Below are 23192 nucleotides of genomic sequence, written 5' to 3'. Positions count from 1 at the left end.
CCCTACTGCCAACAAGCCCATCTCAAAGTTTCAAAGAGTCACTTGTATGAAAATCAGAGGATTCCTTAAAATAGGAAGCAGCGTTTCAGAGGAGGCCCAAATCCATCACAATGCCAGCCCAACTTCAAGAAAGGTCCAGATAAAGCCAGCCCCTCTTTATGCACCCTACATTGGATTGGGGGGGCACCCTCCAAGGGTTATTGGATCACAACTGACATCATCTCCAACCAATGCTAGCTGGGGCTGATGGGAAACAGAGGCCACAGGCTCCCCTTCCCTGGTCTGGATGCAAACCCGTTTCTCATCCTGCACTGTAGGTCCTGGTAGTGGCCTAACGCCTCAAACATGGCCAGAACTTCCAACGGGGGAAGAGCAGGAACGAAATGGAGTGGGAATAAAGCAGGCAGAGAAAAAGCCTGCAAATTATGGAATACGTTCACCTGTGAACTTTTAACTTGTTCCAACAGGCTTTTGGAAACTGAATGCATTTAATGCAAGGGCTAGTGCCATGCTGTTTTATTGTAGTTATCTGCAATATCTATTTATCTGTATCTATTTATTGATATCTATCTATCTATCATCTATCTCCAGTGGGTTTTTCCCCCCTAAAAAAATGTTTAGGGCTACTCTCATTTTGACTCAAGAAAACTACCATTTGATAGTTCAAATTGGGAAAAATAAATACAGTAAATGGACAAAAGTACAAAGGTTCACAAAATGTTTAGGGGCATGCATACCCCCTGCGTACCCCCCCCCCTGAAAAAGCACTGTCTATATCTATACTATCAACTTTTTATTGTTTTTTAACTATTCCCCACAATGTTTTGAGCTGCTCTTATTTTTTATGTGTAAGCCACCTTAAGTCCTTGTCTAGGGGAAAAGGTAGGGTATAAATAAAATTAAATAAAATATGAAACACCTGCTGGATTTTGCCAGCCACTGGCAGTAACTAATGGTGCTGACCTAGCCATCTCTACTCAGAAGGAAGCCCTATTGGATTCAAGTGCGCTTACTCCCAGGTCAGTAGGGTAAGGATTGCAGTTTAAAGCTACAGGTTGTAAGTTACTCTGAGTTGCCCTGGACATGATAAAGTGACTAACAAATCTAATAAATAATAAGACACCATAAAACCTCCCTCTCTCTTTGCGGGTGAATTGGGTGCACCTTGTGCAGGTGGGGATAGGAGAAGCTCTCGGACTGCAGGTCTGGATGAAGCAAAGGTACAGCGGGCAGGGCTGGCCCACCTTAGCAGCAAGGTGAGGCAACTGCCTCGGGCGGCAGGATCCACAGGGACAGCAGATCTGGCCAGGAAGCGGATACTCTTTTTGGTGGCCAGATCTGCCTCCTCCTCAGCAAACTACCCCCACCGTGGCGCCTCTATAGGGGCGTTCTGGCCACCCTTGTTCCTGATGTAGATCTTTCTTCCCCGCTTGTTCCGTTTTGTGTTCCGCCTCGGGCGCCAAAACGTCTTGCTCGGTCCCTGACAGCAGGCTTCGCCTTGGGCGTTTTCTGTAGCCCGGCTCCTGCTCGCAGGCGGCGCGCATGTTCCCAACATTAGCCAAGCCAAGGGATGGGCGAGGGCGCACGGACGAAAGCAGGCAAGCAAGCAGGCAGGCAGGCTGGCTGCGCGCTTCTCGCCGCCGCCCTCCCCTCCTTCCCCGCTCCGGGAGGGAGGGAGTGGCTGGGTGATGTGGAAGGTCGATTGCTGAGGTCTGCAGCGGAAAGGCAGCCCGGGCACACCTTCCTCCTTTCGCCAGGGAGGCTCCGCTCTCGTGCGCGCAAGCCAGGAGCTGCCGCTGCCTCCAAAGACTCCGACATCCGGCTGGGGAGGCGGAGAAGCAACTTCCAGCAGCAGCTGCGGCAGGAAAAGCCCCAAAAGGCTCCGCGCCCCCCGCAGCAAAAAAGGTAACTTTGCTTCTTCGTTATGGTTATTTTTGCTTGCTCATTCATCCTGAGGGAGTTGGGAGTGTTTTTTGCAAGGGGTGGCGGCGAGGCAGCTCCTCCCCGGGAGACCAAAGGCGAGGTGATGCCGAGACAGGGCTTGGGGGGTTGCGTCGCGCAATAGCGCAGCCGGCTTTGGACCTACCCGCCTTCCCTGCGCGCTGGTGGAGAGCCGCCTTGCCCGGGAGAGAAACGCCTCCTTGGAGAGTCTTCGGGCTGGATCCGCCAGGCGCAGCCGGAGGAGAAAAGGCGTTGGTTTTTTGGGCAGCGGAGGCGAGCTCCGGATTAGCGATTCTGTGGGCGCGCGGGTTTTCTCCCCTAATAATAATAATAATAATAATAATAATAATAATAATGCGGTTAGTGGGGAATATTTGGGCAGCACGATTTAGAGCCCAGGGATAAAGAGATCAGGAACGGGTGCCTGAATGGCATTGTCTTTATTTTGAAGCTGGGGGTGCGTTGGCCAGCGAGGTTTCCGTGCCACCCCTCTTTTTGGAAAGGATGTAGGAGGGAGATAAATTCTGCCCCTGGACAATGTTGGATCCAGTTCAGCACCTGAGTCAAGAAACAAAGGCAGTGTGGGCTTTACTCCAAAAATGAAGGGGGTATGAGTTGGCCCCTCCTTTAAAAAAACAACAACAAAAAAACCAGCCTCTTCTGTGCTTTTGGCAGCAGCCGGGATGTGCAGAGGCCAGCATGTGACATTGCTTATCACCTGCTGAATTCAGCCCCATGGTGCATAGAGGTTCACCTGCTGAGTTCTGTCGTGAGAGGCGCAGGAGCAGGACGTCCCTGGCCTTTTGTGATTAGTTGGCAACCGCTTCCTATAGCGAGGAAGGTGGTTTCAGGAAGTTGAACATCTGATGCTCCTGGCAGGTGACCAGAACTTGCTAGGCAGTAGCAAGCTAAATATATATGTAAATATATAAGTTCCAGGCAGTGCTCACTGGGGTGGGCAGGGCACCCGCAGAACTGAATGCCTCTTCCTGGCTTTCAGTAATTCAAAGGGGCATTCCCAAAGCTAGGACAGCTTGGGTGGGGTATGCTGATAAGCCACTGTAGGTCTAGGTTTATGCACCTTTTTCTTTACCCTATATTGCAATTGACATTTAGGGCTTTGACTTTTTAAAATTCCTCATTGCGCTGCTTTCCAGATGTTGTCAACCCCAACCAGCATGGCCAATGCTCAGCAATGATGGGGAGAGGTTTTGTAGCCTGGCATAATCAGAAGGGCACCACAATGGGCAAGGCTTGAGAGCAGTGTTGCCATGCACACATACAAAGGCCACGGCAACAAATTGGAGAAGTATTAAAGCATTTGTTTATTTGTTCTATTAAAGCCCAACAAAATAAGCCCAAGTCTAAGGCCTTCTTAAAAGGTAAAGGGACCCCTGACCATTAGGTCCAGTCATGGACAACTCTGGGGTTGCGGCACTCATCTCGCTTTATTGGCCGAGGGAGCCGGCGTACAGCTGTGGCCAGCATGACAAAGCCGCTTCTGGCGAACCAGAGCAGCGCACGGAAACGCCGTTTACCTTCCCACTGGAGCGGTACCTATTTATCTACTTGCACTTTGACATGCTTTCAAACTGCTAGGTTGGCAGGAGCAGGGACTGAACAATGAGAGATCACCCCATAGCAGGGATTCAAACCGCCGACCTTCTGAGCTGCAAGCCCTAGGCTCAGTGGTTTAACCCACAGCGCCACCCGTGTCCAAGTCTAAGGCCTTCTTACCCAGATGCTAAAGCTGCATCTGTACTGTAGCACTTGAGAAAGTATGTGAGGTTTTGGAAAACTTGACTACCCATAATAAAAATAAATCCCTGAATGTCCAAAACCTGCCTGTTGGTCGAGAGGGTGTGTGTGTGTTCTAACTTAGCCTCCTTCTGCTTTTGACTGGAGAAGCATTCTGTCATGCATTCCCCCATCTGCCAGGCACATCTTCAACACCTCTGTAAGAACTATGCCTCAAATTCTGCCCGTTTGCTTCACTGCAGTTCAGTAGTTCAGAGATATCATATTTGCCTGGAAGTCACAGTCTCCTTAAAAGACTCCCAATTCAACCTGTTTGAGCTCTGGTTGTGGCTGTTTACTGGAAAGGCATGTTGCATCTGCCATGTCCCTGGCCTTGTGATCAGGTTCAAATTAAGCCCTGTTGCCGTTTGATAACCATTTGATAAGTTGGGCTACCTGCACAGTACACTCTCTCATTTTAACTCAGTACCCCCTCCCTAAATTTTGGGGTCCTCACCGCGGGATCACATTCACCCGGTGCTATACCAGCTGCACTGGCTCCTGGTGGAGTACAGGATCAGGCTTAAGGTGCTGGTTTTAACCTTTAAAGCCCTATACGGCCTAGGACCCTCGTACCTACAGGACCGCCTCTCCTGGTATGTCCCACGGAGGAACTTACGATCTTCAAACAAAACATCTTGGAGGTCCTGGGCCACAGAGAGGTTAGGCTGGTATCAACCAGAGCCAGGGCTTTTTCAGCTGTGGCCCCGATCTGGTGGAACGCTCTGTCACAAGAGACTAGGGTCCTGCGGGACTTGACATCTTTCCGCAGGGCCTGCAAGACAGAGCTGTTCCACCAAGCCTTTGGGCTAAGGCACAGTCTGACCCCCTCTCTCCTTTTGTAATCTTCATAGAACTCGAACCCAATGGTTGCCATTAATTTGACTCTGAATTGATTTTAGAATGTATTTCAATTAATTGACTGTGATTTTATGTAAACTGTGCTATTTTTACTGTTGTTAGCTGCTCTGAGCCCGGCTTTGGCTGGGGAGGGTGGGATATAAATATATTATTATTATTATTATTATTATTATTATTATTATTATTATTATTAATGCACAGTGGAGCATTCCATTGTCAGTCATAGACAAATGTGCACAGCAGCCTTCATCTACTTCCTGCCATGGAAGCTATCTGTGGCAATAAGGAAGGCCTGGATTTTGGTTAGACTCCAGCCGTGCCGAGGGAGGGGGTCTGCTTTTCACAGCATGGCCCTGTGACACTTTTTGACACTCAGGTTTTGCCACTGGTATTGCTCAGTGGCAATCCAATTTAATTATCTGCTGTGGAGCTAAGCAGCGTCCTGGGGGAACCAGTCTTAAACAGTTAGCACTAATGACTATGGGCAAGGGTCCACAGTTCCTCTCATCATGGCAAATGTTGTGCTTCCTTCCGGCAAGCAGGATGAACCTCAGACCTCCAGCCTTGGGGGCTGGAGAAGCAGCCAGGGGATTGCCCTGCAGTTGCAAGTCCAAGGTTGGGAGCGCACTGGGCTTGCTTTCCTTCTGCACTCCTGAAGCATATGTTGCAAGTGTCTCGGAAGCACAGCAGCCGAACGTTCAGCCCTGCCCATCATATCCCAGAGTGGAAGGTCAGGTCTTCTAGTTTGGCTTTGCCCTCCTGAGGCCTCCAAGCATCCCCACAACTGCAGCAAGGTAGCATAAAATGTAAGGAGCGATCCTTGTCTCCCTTTCCAGCTCCAGATTTCCATTCTCCCTGTCGGGACCAGTATTCTCATCAGGCAGTGTGCAGAAACAGTCACACAAAACCGACAATTTAAAATCCACGACCACACCTCTTTTAAATGAGCAGTTAATCAGAATTAATGAAAATCAGATTGAATAAAGGCATCATGAGAGTTTCCATGCTCCGAGTGTGCAACACAATTCTACCAGTGCAAGGGGTTGTTCTCCAAAATGCAGCGTTTTAATCTGGTTTTACCTTGTTTTTGATTTTAATTATTTGTGAATGTTTTAATACTTGTTTTTAAACCCCCCACCGCAATAATTTCTTTCTTTCTTTCGTAATCCACCTTGAATCATAGAATCATAGAATCATAGAGTTGGAAGAGACCACAAGGGCCATCGAGTCCAACCCCCTGCCAAGCAGGAAACACCATCAGAGCACTCCTGACATATGGTTGTCAAGTCTCTGCTTAAAGACCTCCAAAGAAGGAGACTCCACCACACTCCTTGGCAGCAAATTCCACTGTCGAACAGCTCTTACTGTCAGGAAGTTCTTCCTAATGTTTAGGTGGAATCTTCTTTCTTGTAGTTTGGATCCATTGCTCCGTGTCCGCTTCTCTGGAGCAGCAGAAAACAACCTTTCTCCCTCCTCTATGTGACATCCTTTTATATATTTGAACATGGCTATCATATCGCCCCTTAACCTCCTCTTCTCCAGGCTAAACATGCCCAGCTCCCTTAGCCGTTCCTCATAAGGCATCGTTTCCAGGCCTTTGACCATTTTGGTTGCCCTCCTCTGGACACGTTCCAGTTTGTCAGTGTCCTTCTTGAACTGTGGTGCCCAGAACTGGACACAGTACTCCAGGTGAGGTCTGACCAGAGCAGAATACAGTGGCACTATTACTTCCCTTGATCTAGATGTTATACTCCTATTGATGCAGCCCAGAATTGCATTGGCTTTTTTAGCTGCCGCGTCACACTGTTGGCTCATGTCAAGTTTGTGGTCAACCAAGACTCCTAGATCCTTTTCACATGTAGTGCTCTCAAGCCAGGTGTCACCCATCTTGTATTTGTGCCTCTCATTTTTTTTGCCCAAGTGCAATACTTTACATTTCTCCCTGTTAAAATTCATCTTGTTTGTTTTGGCCCAGTTCTCTAATCTGTCAAGGTCGTTTTGAAGTGTGATCCTGTCCTCTGGGGTGTTAGCCACCCCTCCCAGTTTGGTGTCACCTGCAAATTTGATCAGGATGCCCTTGAGTCCATCATCCAAGTCGTTGATAAAGATGTTGAATAAGACCGGGCCCAAGACAGAACCCTGTGGCACCCCACTAGTCACTCTTCTCCAGGATGAAGAGGAACCATTGATGAGCACCCTTTGGGTTCGGTCAGTCAGCCAGTTACAAATCCACTGAATGGTAGCATAGTCAAGACCGCATTTTACCAGCTTCTTTACAAGAATATCATGGGGCACCTTGTCAAATGCCTTGCTGAAATCAAGGTAGGCTACATCCACTGCGTTCCCTTCATCTACCAGGCTTGTAATTCTGTCAAAAAACGAGATCAGGTTAGTCTGCCATGACTTATTTTTCAGAAATCCATGCTGACTATTGGTGATCATAGCATTCCTTTCTAGGTGCTCACAGACTGTTTGCTTAATGATCTGCTCCAGAATCTTCCCTGGTATTGATGTCAGACTGACTGGGCGGTAATTATTTGGGTCCTCTCTTTTCCCCTTTTTGAAAATAGGGACAACATTTGCCCTCCTCCAGTCTGCCGGGACTTCGCCTGTTCTCCAGGAATTCTCAAAGATGACTGCCAGTGGTTCTGAGATCACATCTGCTAGTTCTTTTAATACTCTTGGATGCAGTTCATCTGGCCCTGGAGACTTGAATACATCTAAACTAGCCAAGTATTCTTGTACTATCTCCTTAGTTATTCTGGGCTGTGTTTCCTCTGCTGAATCATTTGCTCCAAATTCTTCAGGTCGGGCATTGTTTTCTTTATCGGAGAAGACTGAGGCAAAGAAGGCATTGAGGAGTTCAGCCCTTTCTGTGTCCCCTGTTTGCATTTCACCATCTTCTCCTCTGAGTGACCCCACTGTTTCTTTGATCTTCCTTTTGCTACGAACATACCCATAAAAGCCTTTTTTGCTGCTTTTAACCTCTCTAGCAAGCCTGAGTTCATTCTGTGCTTTAGCTTTTCTGACTTTGTGTCTACACGTGCTGACTATTTGTTTGAATTCCTCTTTGGTGGTTTCCCCCCTTTTCCATTTTTTGTACACATCCTTTTTTAATCTTAACTCAGTTAAAAGTTCTTTAGATAGCCACCCTGGCTTCTTTAGGCACCTTCCATGTTTCTGTCTCATTGGTATTGCCTGAAGTTGTGCTTTTACTATCTCCCTCTTAACAAACTCCCAGCCATCATGAACTCCCTTTCCTTTTAGTATTACTGTCCATGGGATCTCACCCAGCACTTCCCTAAGTTTTATGAAGTCGGCTTTCTTAAAGTCAAGAAATTGAGTCCTAGTATGCTTGGCTGCTCCTTTCCGCTGTATAGTAAACTTCAGAAGAGCATGATCACTCGCGCCTAATGATCCTTCCACTTCTACCCCACTAACCAGGTCATCAACATTGGTTAGGACCAGATCTAAAATGGCTGTTCCTCTTGTTGCTTCTCCCACTTTCTGGACAATGAAGTTGTCTGGAAGGCCAGTGAGAAATCTGTTTGACCTTATGCTCTTGGCTGAGTTTGACATCCAACAAATATCCGGGTAATTGAAGTCCCCCATTACTACTATCTCCCTTCCTTTTGCATGCTTGGCCATCTGTTCCAGGAAGGCATCATCTATGTCCTCCGTTTGGCTTGGGGATCTATAGTAAACTCCCACAATGAGGTCACTGTTATTCTTCTCTCCCTTAATTTTGACCCAAATGCTCTCACTTTGGCTTTGAGGTTCTAAATCTTGGATCTCTTCACAGGTATACACATCCCTGACATATAACGCCACTCCTCCTCCTTTCTTGTCTGGTCTGTTTCTCTGAAATAGATTGTATCCCTCCATTATTACATTCCAATCTTGGGACTTATCCCACCAGGTTTCAGTGATGCCTATTATGTCATATTTAGTTTGCTGTGCCAAGAGCTCAAGCTCATCTTGTTTATTTCCCATGCTTTGCGCATTAGTGTACAGACATTGAAGTCCATTAATCATTCCCCCGTGTCTCTTATTTAAGGATTTTTTCCTCCCACCACTAGGTCTGCGTGCTGTTTGCTCCATTTAGTCTATGACATTTGGATGATCATCTTCATCAATTGATAGACTCCTACCTTCAGGAGCACTGTCTCCCTCCCCCACATTAGTCAGTTTAAAGCCCTCCTGATGAGGTTTCTGAGATTTTTGGCAAAAACATTCCTCCCAACCGTTGTGAGGTGCAGCCCATCGCTTGCCAGAAGTCCATCTTCAAGAAACTGCAGTCCGTGATCTAAGAATCCAAACCGTTCCTGTTTACACCATTTGCGAAGCCAGCTGTTCACTTCCACTATTTTCCCCTCTCTCCCTGGGCCACGTCGTTCAACTGGGAGGACAGATGGGATGACAATTTGTGCATTTAATTGCTTCAATTTCCTGCCCAGAGCCTCGTAGTCTCTTTTGATCTTCTGGAGGCTATTGCTTGCAGTGTCATTGGTTCCCACATGAACCAAGAGGAAGGGGTATTTGTCAGTGGGTTTTATGATTCCTTGCAGTCGTTCAGTTACATCTTGGATCTTAGCCCGGGGAGACAGCACACTTCCCGAGACATCTTGCCAGGCCCACAGATCACTGCTTCTGTTCCCCTCAGTAGGGAATCCCCTATCACCACTACACACCTCCTCTTAGGTTTGGTCGGGGTTCTTCCGTGAGCTGTCCGTTCCAAGGTCGCCTGCACATTCCCTGAGGACTGACTTTGCTGCTCGTCTTCATATACCTGATCGACTGTAATGAGGGAGAGATCCTCAAATGGAGTCTGCTCTTCATCTTCCATGCTAGGGGAGAGGACCTCAAAGCGATTGTGTATTTCTAAACAATCAGAGCGAACCCTGGGCCTCCTACTTCTTTGAGTCACGTTTCTCCATATATCTGGCTCCTGTGTTGGTGAACTAGCTTCCTTCTCAGGGGAGTCCCCTGCAGTGGCGTAGCGTGGGTTGTCAGCACCCGGGGCAAGGCAAGTAATTTGCGCCCCCTAACCCGTGGATTTTAGCACTCGAGTGCGAGCGCCCCCCCAGATGTTGTGGCCGGTGCGGCCGGCCCCCCTGCACCCCCCCACGCTATGCCACTGGGGCTGGGGGCGAGCGAAGGAGCCAAGGACCCCCCCCCAAAGGCTCAGCAGGAATTTATTAAATTTATTATTTGCGGAGCCCCCGCAGGCCGAGGCAGCCGAAGCCCCCTCCCCTCGGGCGCCTCCCCGCCCCCTCCTCTCCTTGGGCTGTAGGTGGAGCCCGCGCTCCGAGGCGCTCCAGATCCGGGCTTGGCGAGCGCCTCTCCTCCTCCCGGCCGGGTCCGGGGGCTTCCAGCCGAGCTCCGTCCTCGCCCCCCCGCCCCGCGGCTGAGACTTGCGCTGAGAGCCGGAGCCAGCGGCGCCCCCTTCCGCCGGGAGACCCTCGCCCGCCCGCCGGCTTCCTCTCGGAGGGTTTTGGGGAGCGCAGGGCGCGTCGAGGCCCCTCGGAGCTCTCCTCCCTCCCAGTCGGCAGAAGCAGCCGCCACCTGTGGCTGGGCCGAGGGGATGGCGTCGGCGTCGGCATCGGGGTGCGGAGGCTGCCCGCGCCCGGCCAGGCGTCGGTGGCGGCGTCGGCGCTGCTGCAGCGGCTGCTCCTCCTGCGAGCAGTGAGTGGAGCACAGCCGCAGCGGCGGCGGGGGGCGGCGCGCGCGCTAGGGCGCAAGGCTGGCGGTGGCGATGGGGAGCCTGGCGGAGGAAGGAACTTGTCCCTTCCCTCTGGACTCGCGCCCCCCCAGATGTTGCGCCCGGTGCGGCCGGCACCCCTGGCACCCCCCACGCTACGCCACTGGTCCCCTGTCTCCTCCTTGGTGGAGACGGTGTGCTCTGTTGCTTCCAAGAAGAGCTCCAGCTCTCTAATTCTTTGGAGCGTAGCTACACGTTCCTCCAGTTGCTGGACTTTGTCTTCTAAGAGGCAAAGATGGCAAACATTGTGCAGGAACCGCAGGCAACTGCAGCTGTTCCCTCCCCCTCCATCTTGAGAACGTGTCGTTGGGGGTGGCTACAGGGGTCCTCCATCATAAAAAGCGTGAAGACAGGACAAATAACTCCCCCCCCAAAAAAAACCTAGGTCTCCCCCAACAAACGTTTGAGACTAGCTCCCCTAAATCTAAAAGATGGATCAAACTGCGGTTTTATTACAATCCAGAGGCATGTAAAATAAAAATAGGGACAAGATCCCACCCTTTGGGGTAAGGGGCCTGGTGACCACAAATTTTTGGTCAGCCGCCCAAACCAGTAAAAGGTTTTAGACTATGGCTGTGGGATTTAGAAGAGCTACGGTAAATGGACAATATATATCAACAACACTACGGTCGTACCTTGGTTGTCGAACACCTTGGTACTAGTCCGTTTTGGCTCCCAAATGTCGCAAACCTGGAAGTGAGTGTTCCAGTTTGCAAACGTTCTTTGGAAGCCGAACGTCCAATGTGGCTTCCACGGCTTCCGATTGAGTGCAGGAAGCTCCTGCAGCCAATCAGAAGCCGTGCCTCGGTTGTCGAACGGTTCCAGGAGTCGAACGGACTCAAGTTTGACAACCAAGTTTCCACTGTACTGTATAACCCTTTGAGATCTGTTGGAAAGACCTGTCTGAAACTCCTTCATTGTGCCATGAGAGATCTCTGAAGGTTCATAGGAGGGCCATCTACATAAATTTCTGCCCACTGGCCCTGAGGTTGGCCATATTTAGGCCATATAGTTTTGTTCTCTCAGGTATGCACTCTGAAGGCTTAATTTGGCTGCAGGTGTTTAATTTTATTATAACTGTGTGACTATACAGCTTTATAGCTGTAGGATTATTTTTAATTGCATTTCTTGTTGAATTGTTGTACTTAGGCTCCCTTTACTACATCTTGGGCCTCTGTAGAAATGAATATTGTGCACCAATTTGGTTATCCTTTTGGTGCTGGGTGAAGACCTGTTAGATGTTATACTGAGAACAGTTTGGATCTTAGTTGGCTCTGGTTTTAATATCTGTTTCTGTTGTTTTAAAGTTAGCATTTTTGCTTCTGATTTTCATTTTTAGAGGATTGTTAGGTGTTCTGGGAGTCATTCACAGCTGAAATGTGGGACAGAAAAGTGTAGAATTAATTTCAAAACACACACACACACAATATATATGTTCAGCTCTTTGAAATGCACTGTCCCCAAGATGCTTTACAAATGCAGATTTACTATTTATGTAGCACTCCCCTATGGTGATTTATACATTGTCAGCGGTTCCTCAAAAAAGTGAGGATGCTCCAACCAGTATTGTTCCTGCATGTCCTTCTGTTGCCCATAATATGTCCAAAGCTGTAGTCCAGTATACTTGTAAGTTACTAGATGCTAGAGACAAACAAACAGGGAAGGGCAGATTCATCTCAATCTGTCTGGACCAAATGTTGAATTAGATAGATAATAATTTTTAATAATAATTTTATTATTTATAACCCCCCCCCATCTGGCTGGGGATCATCTTATGTGCTTATAGAACAATTTAAACCAGTTCCAACTCTTCTGCCCCACTGGCATTCCTGCTTAATCTCCTTCCCAGATCCCTGCACATAATTTCTGCTTCCAAAAACCATTTCCCCACCAAATTCACCTTCTCACAATATTTCCCCCCCTCATTCATATTATGCCACCATTTCAATGTTTCTGCAGCCCAATCCAGAATGCACCTGTTCTCCTGATGTGTTGAGCCTCATTTGCAGCTAAGGAGGGTGTTATGTATTGATGTTCTCACCCTGGCCACCAGGGGTATTGTGTATATAGTTTTCACTCAGGTCCACGTACATTAATTTAGGTGGGAAACCCTGGGTTGTTGTGGTTGCAATGCTGACAGCCGGCTGCCTATAAAAATAGGCTGGCTGAGCTCTTCAGTTCAGTTCCAGCTTACTATAAAGAACCACTTGGAGTAATCTCTGTGTCGCCTGCTATGTCCACTCACAACTTAATAGAGGAGAACCGTAGGGCTTCTTCCGATCTGCTTTGTTCTGCTTGTCCCTGCTTCTCCATGATAAGGCTTTGGGGGATAAGGCACAAGAGGGTAAGAGGTGTGGCAAGAGTGGCACAGTCCAGGTCAGCCCTGGCTCAAAGAGGGTTGTACATACTCTGCTTGCTAGAAAAGGGACTAGCCTGTTTTGACAGAGAGCTCACATTTCAAGGTCTCCCTTTCTGTGCTCAGAAGAGAGCAGACCTATTGCTTCATGTTGTTATGGAGAAGCAGGCAGGAAATGAATCCTGCCTGCTCTTTTTGCAATATTGCTTTGCACATAGCCTGAGAAAAAAATAAATCTGCCCTTCTCAACATTGCCCTATGCATGTACAGTACTGTTGTAACTTGATTTAGGTGCTGCACTTACATAGGTTATCTTTTTCTGAATGCTGTTCAGTGTTTGTACTTGGGATTGGAGGCAGAAGAGGAAGTACGTTTTCCTATTAGTGCTCTGTGTGTATAAGAAGCCACAAGTGTCTGCTCTGCTGCAGAATCATATGAGCGTCACCAATGGAAGTTGCAAGTTGGTAAGTAAAGGAAAAGGGACCCCTGACCATTAGGTCCAGTCGCGACCGACTCTGGGGTTGTGGTGCGTATCTCGCTCTATAGGCCAAGGGAGCCGGCATTGGTCCGCAGACAGCTTCCGGGTCATGTGGCCAGCATGACTAAGCCGCTTCTGGAGAACCAGAGCAGCGCACGGAAACGCCGTTTACCTTCCCGCCAGAGCGGTACCTATTTATCTACTTCCACTTTGACGTGCTTTCGAACTGCAAGGTTGGCAGGAGCAGGGACCGAGCAATGGGAGCTCACCCCGTCACGGGGATTCGAACCGCCGACCTTCTGATCAGCAAGTCCTAGGCTCTGTGGTTTAACCCACAGCGCCACCCGCATCCCTTGCAAGTTGGTGGCCTAACCTTATTGGGGGTCCTTGATGAGGAGTTCTCAAATGACCCTAGCTTGTTTCCTGCAAGGCACATCTTCAAACAAGCCAGGAAGCATCTTAGGAAAAGGCAAATAATCTCCCCACCCTTCCCCAGAACTTGCTGTCCTGCCTGCATGGGGTTTTTTTAAACCCAAATTCAGACTCTGAGAAACTGGAACAGGTGCAAAGCCGTCACTTCTACAGTAGTGAGAACAGGTGGACATAACAGAACCAAATTAATTAGCCAGTAAGTTGCCGTTGGGGTAGAAATAAGATGCAATTACTTTGAGGGGAAAGGATAAATTTAAAGGTGCCCACAGCTGCTGGAGTGTGGTGGCAAACTGAATTTCAGTAGGGACAAATACAGCATTCTGCACTTAGGCAAGAAGAACCAGATGCGGGACATTTGGCTTACTGGTTGTACATGTGGAAAGGCTCTAAGGGGTCTTAGTAGACCACAAGCTTAACATGAGTCAACAGTGTGATCAGGGCCGGATTTAGGTTTGATGAGGCCCTAAGCTACTGAAGGTAATAGGGCCCTTTATATGTCCAGCTGCCCTTTGTCAACAACAAATTGTCGCTGTTTTTTTGTGTTGAATACATGCTATATGGTAATTTATGGACCTAATAGGTATCTAAAGCCATTTGCACATAACGAATAGGAGCCTACACAACACAAAACACTGTTACTGTATGTAGGTTTTATTTTATTTGGTTTTTATCTTATATTTTGGAAATGTACATCCAGGGGTTTTTTCCTTTAATTTTTTTGGGGGGCCCCAAGAGAGTGGCGCCCTAACCTATAGCTTGCTTAGCTTATACGTAAATCTGGCACTGAGTGTGATGCACTGGCAAAATAAGCTAAAGTAATGCTATTCTAGACTGCATCAACAGATGTATTGTGTCCAGAGCGAGGGAAGTAATGGTGCCTGTGTATTCTGCCTTGGTCAGACCACACCTGGAATACTGTGTCCAGTTCTGGGTGTCACAATTTAAGAAGGATCTTGACAAGCTGGAAAGTGTGCAGACAAGGGCAATCAGGATGATCAAGGGTCTGGAAACCAAGCCTTATGAGGAACGATTGAAGGAGGTCTGGGTATGTTGAGCCTGGAGAAGAGGAGATGGTGTGATGGCCATCTTCACATATCTAAAGGGCTTCCACATGGAAAATGGAGCAAGCTTGTTTTCTCCTGCTCTGGAGGGTAGAACTCAGAACAAATGGCTTCAAATTACAAGGAAGGAGATTCCGAGTAAATATTAGGAAGAACTTTCTGACAGTAAGAGCTGTTTGACATTGGAATAGACTCCCTCAGGAGGTGGTAGATTCTCCCTCATTGGAGGTTTTTAAGCAGAGGTTGGGAGGCCATCTGTCATGGGTGTTTTAGTTGAGACTCCTGCATTGCAGGGAGATGGACTAGATGACTCTTGTGGACCCTTCTAACTCTATGATTTTATGATTCTATGACTCTCTTTGCCTGCCTCTTTCCCTCATTTCATGTACATGTCCTGCTGCTGTTCATAATAATAATAATAATAATAATAATAATAATAATAATATTTATACCCCGCCCATCTGGCTGGGTTTCCCCAGCCACTCTGGGCGGCTTCCAACCGAATATTAAAATACAACAGTCTATTAAACATTAAAAGCTTCCCTAAACAGGGCTGCCTTCAGATGTCTCCTAAAAGTCTGGTAGTTGTTGTTCTCTTTGACATCTGGTGGGAGGGCGTTCCACAGGGCAGGTGCCACTACCAAGAGTGGCTGAATCGTGTGTTGTCTTGAGGGGATGCAGAAGATCATTTCAGCTGTGCTCTCTTCGATCACAGTCTTCTTGAGAATCATTTCATTGAAAGGCAGGATGCAAATAATCTAATTAAGCGATAAAGCATTTTGAGTGCACTCGCAGCTGCACGTCGGAGCCCATTCTTTGCAGGGTGAAGGCCCTAAGTTTGACCTGAGCATTTTGGGTAGCAGGGCTGAGAAAGTCCTCTGCCTCAGGACTCTGACGGACACTGCAAGTGCCAAGCTGGATGATGATCCAACATTAGTCTAACGTAGTATAAAACAACGTCATAAGTGCAGAGCACGCAGGACCTGGTTCATCTTTATGCAGACTCATCATGCAGTCATTCATGCATTTGCCTGGATAACATAATGTAGTCTGATTATCATCTAAATACTGTACATTTACCAGCATTCAACCTGTGAGCTCCCAGTGACACTGTTTGCATGGTGAGGACTAGAGCAACGCATTCCTTTTTAAAAAAAACTTATTTTTTAAATAACACGAATCTGAGAGGCATCCAGTGAAATTCAGTATTAAATTCGGCATTGTACTGACTTTCTCTCCGGGATTAACCAGGAATACCTTTTTAGGTATATCACCCGAGTCCCATGAGGGCCTTTGCATTGCAATCCTATACATAGCTGCATAGAAACAGAGTCCATTGAGTTCAATGGAATTTACTGCCATGTACATTTATATGCCCACAGACTTCAAGAGGTTTCCAGACTTTGGAATTTGGAATTCTGTCCTCTAGAGATTTGGGTTTTGTTTTTAATTTTATCATGTACCAGTTGGCAGTGTGATTCTGTAAAGTTTTGGGTTTTTTTACTATTTATTTGTAATTAGACACATCAAACAGCATGCCTCTGCGTTTTTAAAGAGGATGATGTGTGGTTCTGTCACACCAAAGTGCCACAAGAACCCAGTTGGTGCTACAGTAGTTGTGCATTGTTCTTATAACAGATACTCCAAAAACTAGTTTTATTTTTAAAATCATGCCTTGTTCTTCCTCCTGAAGGAGCCAGATTTTGTGGTAAATCTTACAGCTCTCGGAATGTGTGTTCCTCTTCCCACTATGGTTCCTTTGTCCTTGTTTATTTTTTCCCTCCAGTTTACCTTATCTGTATTTGAGAACCCGCCCCTTCTCAATCAAAAAGTTAGTTTGTGCTTCCATATACCAGCGAGTTGCTTACAGTGCAACAGATTTCAAAATCTGTTTCTGGCTTGTCATAAATAGGATTCCCCCCGCCCGTCCCCCCAAAAAATATTTGAGTCCTTCAGACGCTACTTGTGTCACGTGTGAAAACTACTAATACAGGACAGAATTTGGAGAAGAAACCTAATGCACATTCTCAGCACAGCAGGTTTTGCGTTTGTTGATTAAAAAGAAAATACCCCATTTAAACCTTCCCCACCCCAGTTTGTGCTGATGCTGAGATCTCCAACCCCTCTGGCTCCCTGTTCCTCTCTGTGATGTGCAGGAGGTGATGAAGCAGCAAGATTACCACAGTGCTGAGCTGTGCCGTGTTGTTGCCAAGAAAAGACGGATCTGCGTGGCTAGTTAAATTGACTCCCATTTCATACTGCAGCACTTTTCCGCAGGTTTGTGGCTCTTAAGTAATGTATCTGGGAACACCTCACGAGGAACAGTTAACATCATACCCGTACTTAAATGTTCTAATTATTAGAGTGGTTAATGATTCCGCGGGGTGTTCAGTGTGGCTCACATTCAGCAAAAGTTAAAATATTATTCCGTGCTTCACAGTGTTCTAAAAAGCAGCATTTTAAAAAGGTGCGTTTGTCCTTGCACTTTGCTTTAAGAGGAGGGGATGGGTCAGGATATTGGTTGAGCCTGAACTTACCCTGGCAATTGCACAAGCAGAGGACAGAGAACAGTGAATGCGAGTGAAGTGGTTAAAAGAGCCAGTGGAACACAATACATTTGTGAGTTTGGAAGATGGAAAGGTTTGTTTAAATGGTCTTCTAACACATTCAGCACTTCTCACAAACTGTGCATGCGCAAGTCTGTTGAGCCTTCTAGTTTTCTTCTAAAAATACCAGCCACCTCAAGCTAAGAGGCCTTTTGTGAGGTTTATCCTCTACAGTCAAACCTCGGCTACCGAACGCCGAAAAACCTGAAGTAACTGCTCCAGTTTTCTAACGATTTTTGGAAGCCAAACGTCTTCCAAGGCGCATTTTTTATTTTTTCCCATTGACTTTGCAGCCAGCCATTGATCCTTGGTTTTTGAACTTTTTGGAAGCCAAATGGTCTTCCGGAAGGGATTAAGTTCGAAAACCAAGGTTCCACTGTACAATGATCTGTGTTGATGACATAGCAGATCGGTCTTCGTCTCACATTTATTTATTTCATTACATTCTTGTCTTGTCTTTCTTCCAAGAAGCTGGGGGTGGTGTTCTGCCCCCTCCCATTTTGTGCTTACAATAACCTATGAGGGAGGTTAGACTGGGAGCTAGGAGCTGGCCCAAAAAATGGCCCAGCGAAGATTTGAACCTGGGTCTCCTCAGTCCTCGTCTGATGCTCTAGCCGCTATTGTTGGCTGTTTTCATCAATACTTGACTCGTCTTTTCAGATTCAGGCTGGATCTAGTCACAGCAAAAAAGCTTTTCAGGAAAACGCATTGTAAAGTGGAAAATCGCATTGTAAGTGTAAAATCATGTTGGCGGAAGACGGGACTCCACAGCGCTCTCTGGTGTCACAGTGTTATAACACATATAAAACGCTTTTTCTTTACTAATGTAGCTGAGTCCCCAATGTCTCTCCATGTCTTATTTCCTCAGCCTATTCCTTCCCCCCCAGTCACCCAGTTTGGAGCCTCCCTCCCTTCCTTCAAGCCCTCTCTTGTCTTACCTGCTTATCTTTCATTCCTTCTCCTTCTTTCTTCTCTGCATTCTGCCCCTCAGTCAGCTTCTGTGACGCTCTGGGGGTTAACTATATTAATTATATACATATGTATATAAGAGGGTGCCCATATTGTTTTGATTTTGAAGATGAGCGGCTTAGGATTGGGACAGTCAATGGTGATTTTATTCTTAATAGAAAAATGGTTTCCTCCCCCCGTTCACCCCCACCCCAGATTCAGAATACATTAGGATTCAGGCCAATGAAGCTTTTCTAACAAATTTAGAACACAGAACCATTTCAGTATAAAACACGTCATTCTTATTTATTTATTTATTTATTCATTGTACTTACGGCTCATCTGACACCAAATGCCCCAGGGCAGGTTACAAGAAGATCCTAATTAAAAATAAGTATAATTGACGTTAAATGAAACCACAAATAATGATGATGATTTGCCTCCAACAGTTCTCCAATGAAGATAGGGATGTCCTAAGAAAAAGCGGGACATTTTGAAATCAAATAAGTACCGTATTTTTTGCTCTATAAGACTCACTTTTTCCCTCCTAAAAAGTAAGGGGAAATGTGTGCGCGTCTTATGGAGTGAATGCAGGCTGCGCAGCTATCCCAGAAGCCAGAACAGCAAGAGGGATTGCTGCTTTCACTGTGCAGCAATTCCTCTTGCTGTTCTGGCTTCTGAGATTCAGAATATTTTTTTCTTGTTTTCCCCCTCCAAAAACTAGGTGCGTCTTGTGGTCTGGTGCATCTTATAGAGCGAAAAATACGGTAACTAAAACAGCTTCTGTAAATCCAGGACTATCCCTGGAATATAGGGACACTTGGAGGGTCTGTCAGAGATGTGGAGTGACTTTTATGAAGTGATAATGAAAGTAAACCAAGAATACTTAGAAACAGAATCTGGGTTCTCACATACAAAACATATGAAAAGATTCTTGCAGTGCAGAGATGATTTAGTGGCAAACCAGTAGTAAAATGTGAAGTGCATAGTATCTTGTCTCATTCTTGTCAGTCAGTAGAACTATTGGTAGCTGAGTCTTTCTATTCAGCTGGTTATTTAGACAAATCTTAGTACGAGGGATTTAGTTGGTAATAATCGGTTCCAAACCTAAAAACTTGTGGGGGAATCTGTTGTAGCTGCAGAGAAAAAAGTGAGGACTCGATGCAGAATTCAGGGCTTGAGACTGCCTGTGTCCCAGGTTTTCTTTGGCCCTGAACTGGATTTGTTTCTGTTCAGAAACTCTGGAATCAGTAGGCCTGGGTGCTGATCAAACTTGGGGAACTGGAAAGGTGGCTTTTCTGAGCAGCACTTTGCCACAGAGAGCTAAACCTGTCAGGCTGGTTGGATTGCATGTCTGCGCTATGGGAAGCCTGCCCAGAGAGGAAGGACCAGGTAAGGCTCAGATGTATCAGTGCGCTCATGCATCTACATCACTAGCATACTGGGAAGGCTGGCTAGCCTAAAATATAACTGTGAGTAGAGTGTAATGGATAAGAAGATTAAATAGTTCAATAATTATTATTTGTACCCAGGGCCAGATTTAGGTTTGATGAGGCCCTAAGCTTCTGAAGGTAATGGGGCCTTTTATATGTCCAGCTGTCCTTCAGTATGCCCATTACCTTTCCAGTGAGAGAAGGTCTGTTAGCTCTCTCTCTCTTCCAGTTCTTCTTCACCTTGCTGTTCACCCCCCAGTTCTTCCCAACTTTTGTCTTCAGAACTATGCCCCTCCGCAAACCACTGTTCCAAATCTATACTGTCCTTCTGCTCCTGGGCAGCTTCAGGATCCTGGTCAGGGGGAGGGGGAGTCTCCCACCATTCCTCATCAGAGCAGTACTCCTCAGCCTGGTCTCTGACACCAAGTGAAGATGCCCAGGCACCAAGATGGCGTGCGATGTCTCCACCATCTAGAGGTGCATGCCTGGGGATCCTTGGATCTTGACTGTTTTCACCCATCCTGTAGAACTCTATCAGTTGCATTTTATCTGCACAATCAGAATGAATTTCAGGAACGCCAAAATCGTATTGAAAGATAAGACTTTTGTGCCGTCTGCCCTAAAGGGCAATTAGACATTCTGTTTTGGTGGCTGTAAATGTGGTTCATGGGGCCATTTTGCGCTCAGCTTATATATCTGAGTTTCCAACACTGGCCAGTGACTTTCCCTGAGGCAGTGGAGGTGGGGCTTTGCCTAAGGAGAAGCAGTATAAAAAAAGGTAAAGGACCCCTGACAGTTAAGTCCAGTCGCAAACAACTCTGGGGTTGCGGCGCTAATCTTGCTTTACAAGCCGAGGGAGCCGGTATTTGTCCGCAGACAGTTTTTCCAGGTCATGTGGCCAGCATGACTAAGCTGCTTCTGGCACAACAGAACACCAAAGCCAGAGCAGCACACGGAAACGCCATTTACCTTCCCGCCAGAGCAGTATCTATTTATCTACTTGCACTTTTGGTGTGCATTTGAACTGCTAGGTTGGCAGGAGCTGGGACCGAGCAACGGGAGCTCACCCCATTGCGGGGATTCGAACTTCTGACCGGCAAGCCCAAGAGGCTCAGTGGTTTAGACCACAGCGCCACCCGTGTCCCGGAGGAGAAGCAGTATAGTGACAGCTAATTTCATAAAGAAATATTCTGTTATACCTGAGCAGGGTTCTCCTCATCTTCCAACTGTCTTAGGTGCCCGTAGTCATGCGAGGGTGGGGCTCCTTCTGGGTGGATGTTCAAACACAGCTGTTTGCTATTTAGGATGTGTCGTGATGTGTCATAGTTTGGAGGGGGGGTTGCACTCGCTTTCACAACAGGGAAGAACTCGGTGACTCCTTCTGTGTGCTTTCTTAGCCTGAGGTGACACACCTGAAGAGGGATTCCGGATGTGGTGAGGGACTGGAGCTTTACTGCTCCGCTCTGTCACAAGGAGGTGGCCGCCTCTGCCTCCTGGATTTCTGCACTGTTTGGTCTGCAAAGAGAAGAGGAAGGGAGGCTGTTTCTTGCACCAGCAGCTGTTGAAATGGGTCTGTTTCTCTGTGTGTGAATATGTGTGCGTCAGGGGAAGTAGATTCTGCTTTGGATTTGACAATCTACCTAACTTAAACGGGAAGTCCAAAGGCTGACAAACCAGTGTAAGTAAAGTAATGTATTTGCTAGGGGCAACCCAAGGGCACAATGCAGTGTGCAAGTTTTAGATTTGCACAGTATGCTTCTTGAGCGTAAAGTTGTTGGGTTTTTTAAATAGCTTTTCTTAAGGCTTGGCGTTGGGGGGGGGGACCCAAAGCACATGTTTCTAAATGAGGACAAGGTTTTAAAAGTTCTTGACTACACAGGTTAGTCCTGTTGGATTGAGTGGGGCGTAAATGTAAAGGGACCCCTGACCATTAGGTCCAGTCGTGACTGACTCTGGGGTTGCGGCGCTCATCTCGCTTTATTGGCCGAGGGAGCTGGCGTACAGCTGTGGCCAGCATGACTAAGCTGCTTCTGCCGAACCAGAGCAGCACACGGAAACGCCGTTTACCTTCCCGCCGGAGCGGTCCCTATTTATCTACTTGCACTGTGACGTGCTTTCGAACTGCTAGGTTGGCAGGAGCAGGGCCTGAGTAACGGGAGCTCACCCCATCACGGGGATTCGAACCGCCGTCCTAGGCTCTGTGGTTTAACCCACAGCGCCACCCGCATCCCTCAGTGGAGCTTACTCGCAGGTAAATAGGGTTAGGTTTGGAGCCCTCTTTGCAGGTGTGAACAGAATTGCAGCCATCAATAGGTTGGATGTGGGTTTTTTGTGCTAAGGTGGGGTGTGGAATGTCAGCCCCCCCCCCCAGGCCTCCCTCAGCACCCTTCCCAGGCCACAACCCTCACTGCTCCTCCTTGAGTGTTTCTGCCTGTCTGGAATATGCCCTTGAACTTGGATAATGTCTCTTGAATGCCAGGATGGAGGCTGGTGTCTGTAGAAACGAGGCCAGGCCACCGTGCAAATGTCAAATTTGCATGCATTGTTCTGCCCACTTTCAAATCTGACCCTGCAGAGAGAGCTTATATTAGAAAAGGTGGAGATCAGTGCTTTTTTCTGGGGGTTCTCAAGCATACGCAGTACTGGCACTTTCTCCCCCCCCCCAAAAAAATGTTAAAAGTGTGTCATTTATTGTAAAAACTTCATGTTGAATACTGGCACCTGTTTCCCTAAAATAACAGATAGCACTGGTGGAGATCAATTCTAGACAGCATGCTAGGCACAAAATTGTAGAAACCAAATAGGGTGGCACTATTTAGTGCTTTGGTAGGGATGCGGGTGGCGCTATGGTCTAAACCACTGAGTCTAGGGCTTGCTGATCAGAAGGTTGGGGGTTCGAATCCCCGCGACGGGGTGAGCTCCTGTTGCTTAGTCCCTGCACCTGGCAACCTAGCAGTTCAAAAACATGTCAAAGTGCAAGTAGATAAATAGGTACCACTCCGGCGGGAAGGTAAACGGCATTTCCGTTCGCTGCTCTGGTTCACCAGAAGCGGCTTAGTCATGCTGGCCACATGACCCGGAAGCTGTCTGCGGACAAATGCCGGCTCCCTCGGTCCGTACAGTGAGATGAGCACCGCAAACCCAGAGTCGTCCACGACTGGACCTAACGGTTAGGGGTCCCTTTACCTGTTTAGTGCTTTGAGGCAGAAGTGATGCCTTGGGCCCAACGTTTTGGGGGCTCAGCACCGTGCCACACCTTTGACCTGTGACGTCGTATATTTTGGTTCTCCTGTCATTTCGGAAGGTATGGGTAGGTTCCATTTTAAATGTGAACCGAACTGAATTTGTCCCCGTTCCCGGTAGAACACCTGCCTTGACGCGTAAGTAAGCCTGCAGATATCGGAGCCAGCCACAGGATGTGATCTAAAGAGTCACACAGATTGCCCCAGCACTTTTCTCTGACTGATGGCCCTGGTTTTTGTCCCTGGCTGCCTATGATCTTCCAGAGCAGGGATCAG

At 47.4% G+C, this 23192-nt stretch overlaps 1 protein-coding gene across 3 annotated transcripts in view; it reads left to right on the top strand.

Annotated features, from left to right (window-relative positions):
* Positions 1-1656: 1656 nt before the first annotated feature.
* The window catches only part of RAB3D (RAB3D, member RAS oncogene family), a 38047-nt gene continuing 16511 nt past the window's right edge, over positions 1657-23192 (top strand). Inside the window, exon 1 of one of the 3 annotated variants that reach the window (XM_053370801.1) lies at positions 1657-1905. The gene's annotated coding sequence lies outside the window, so the exon portion shown is untranslated. Of the gene's footprint in view, positions 1906-19611; positions 19634-21190; positions 21353-23192 lie in introns of those variants that run through there. The other 2 variants (XM_053370800.1, XM_053370802.1) reach the window with 2 other exon arrangements.

This window comes from Podarcis raffonei, chromosome 17 (genome assembly GCF_027172205.1).
Source record: "Podarcis raffonei isolate rPodRaf1 chromosome 17, rPodRaf1.pri, whole genome shotgun sequence".
Taxonomy (NCBI): Eukaryota; Metazoa; Chordata; class Lepidosauria; order Squamata; family Lacertidae; genus Podarcis; species Podarcis raffonei.
The sequence above is the reverse complement of the archived record's forward strand: the minus strand, read 5'-3'. Positions and strand labels throughout refer to the sequence as shown.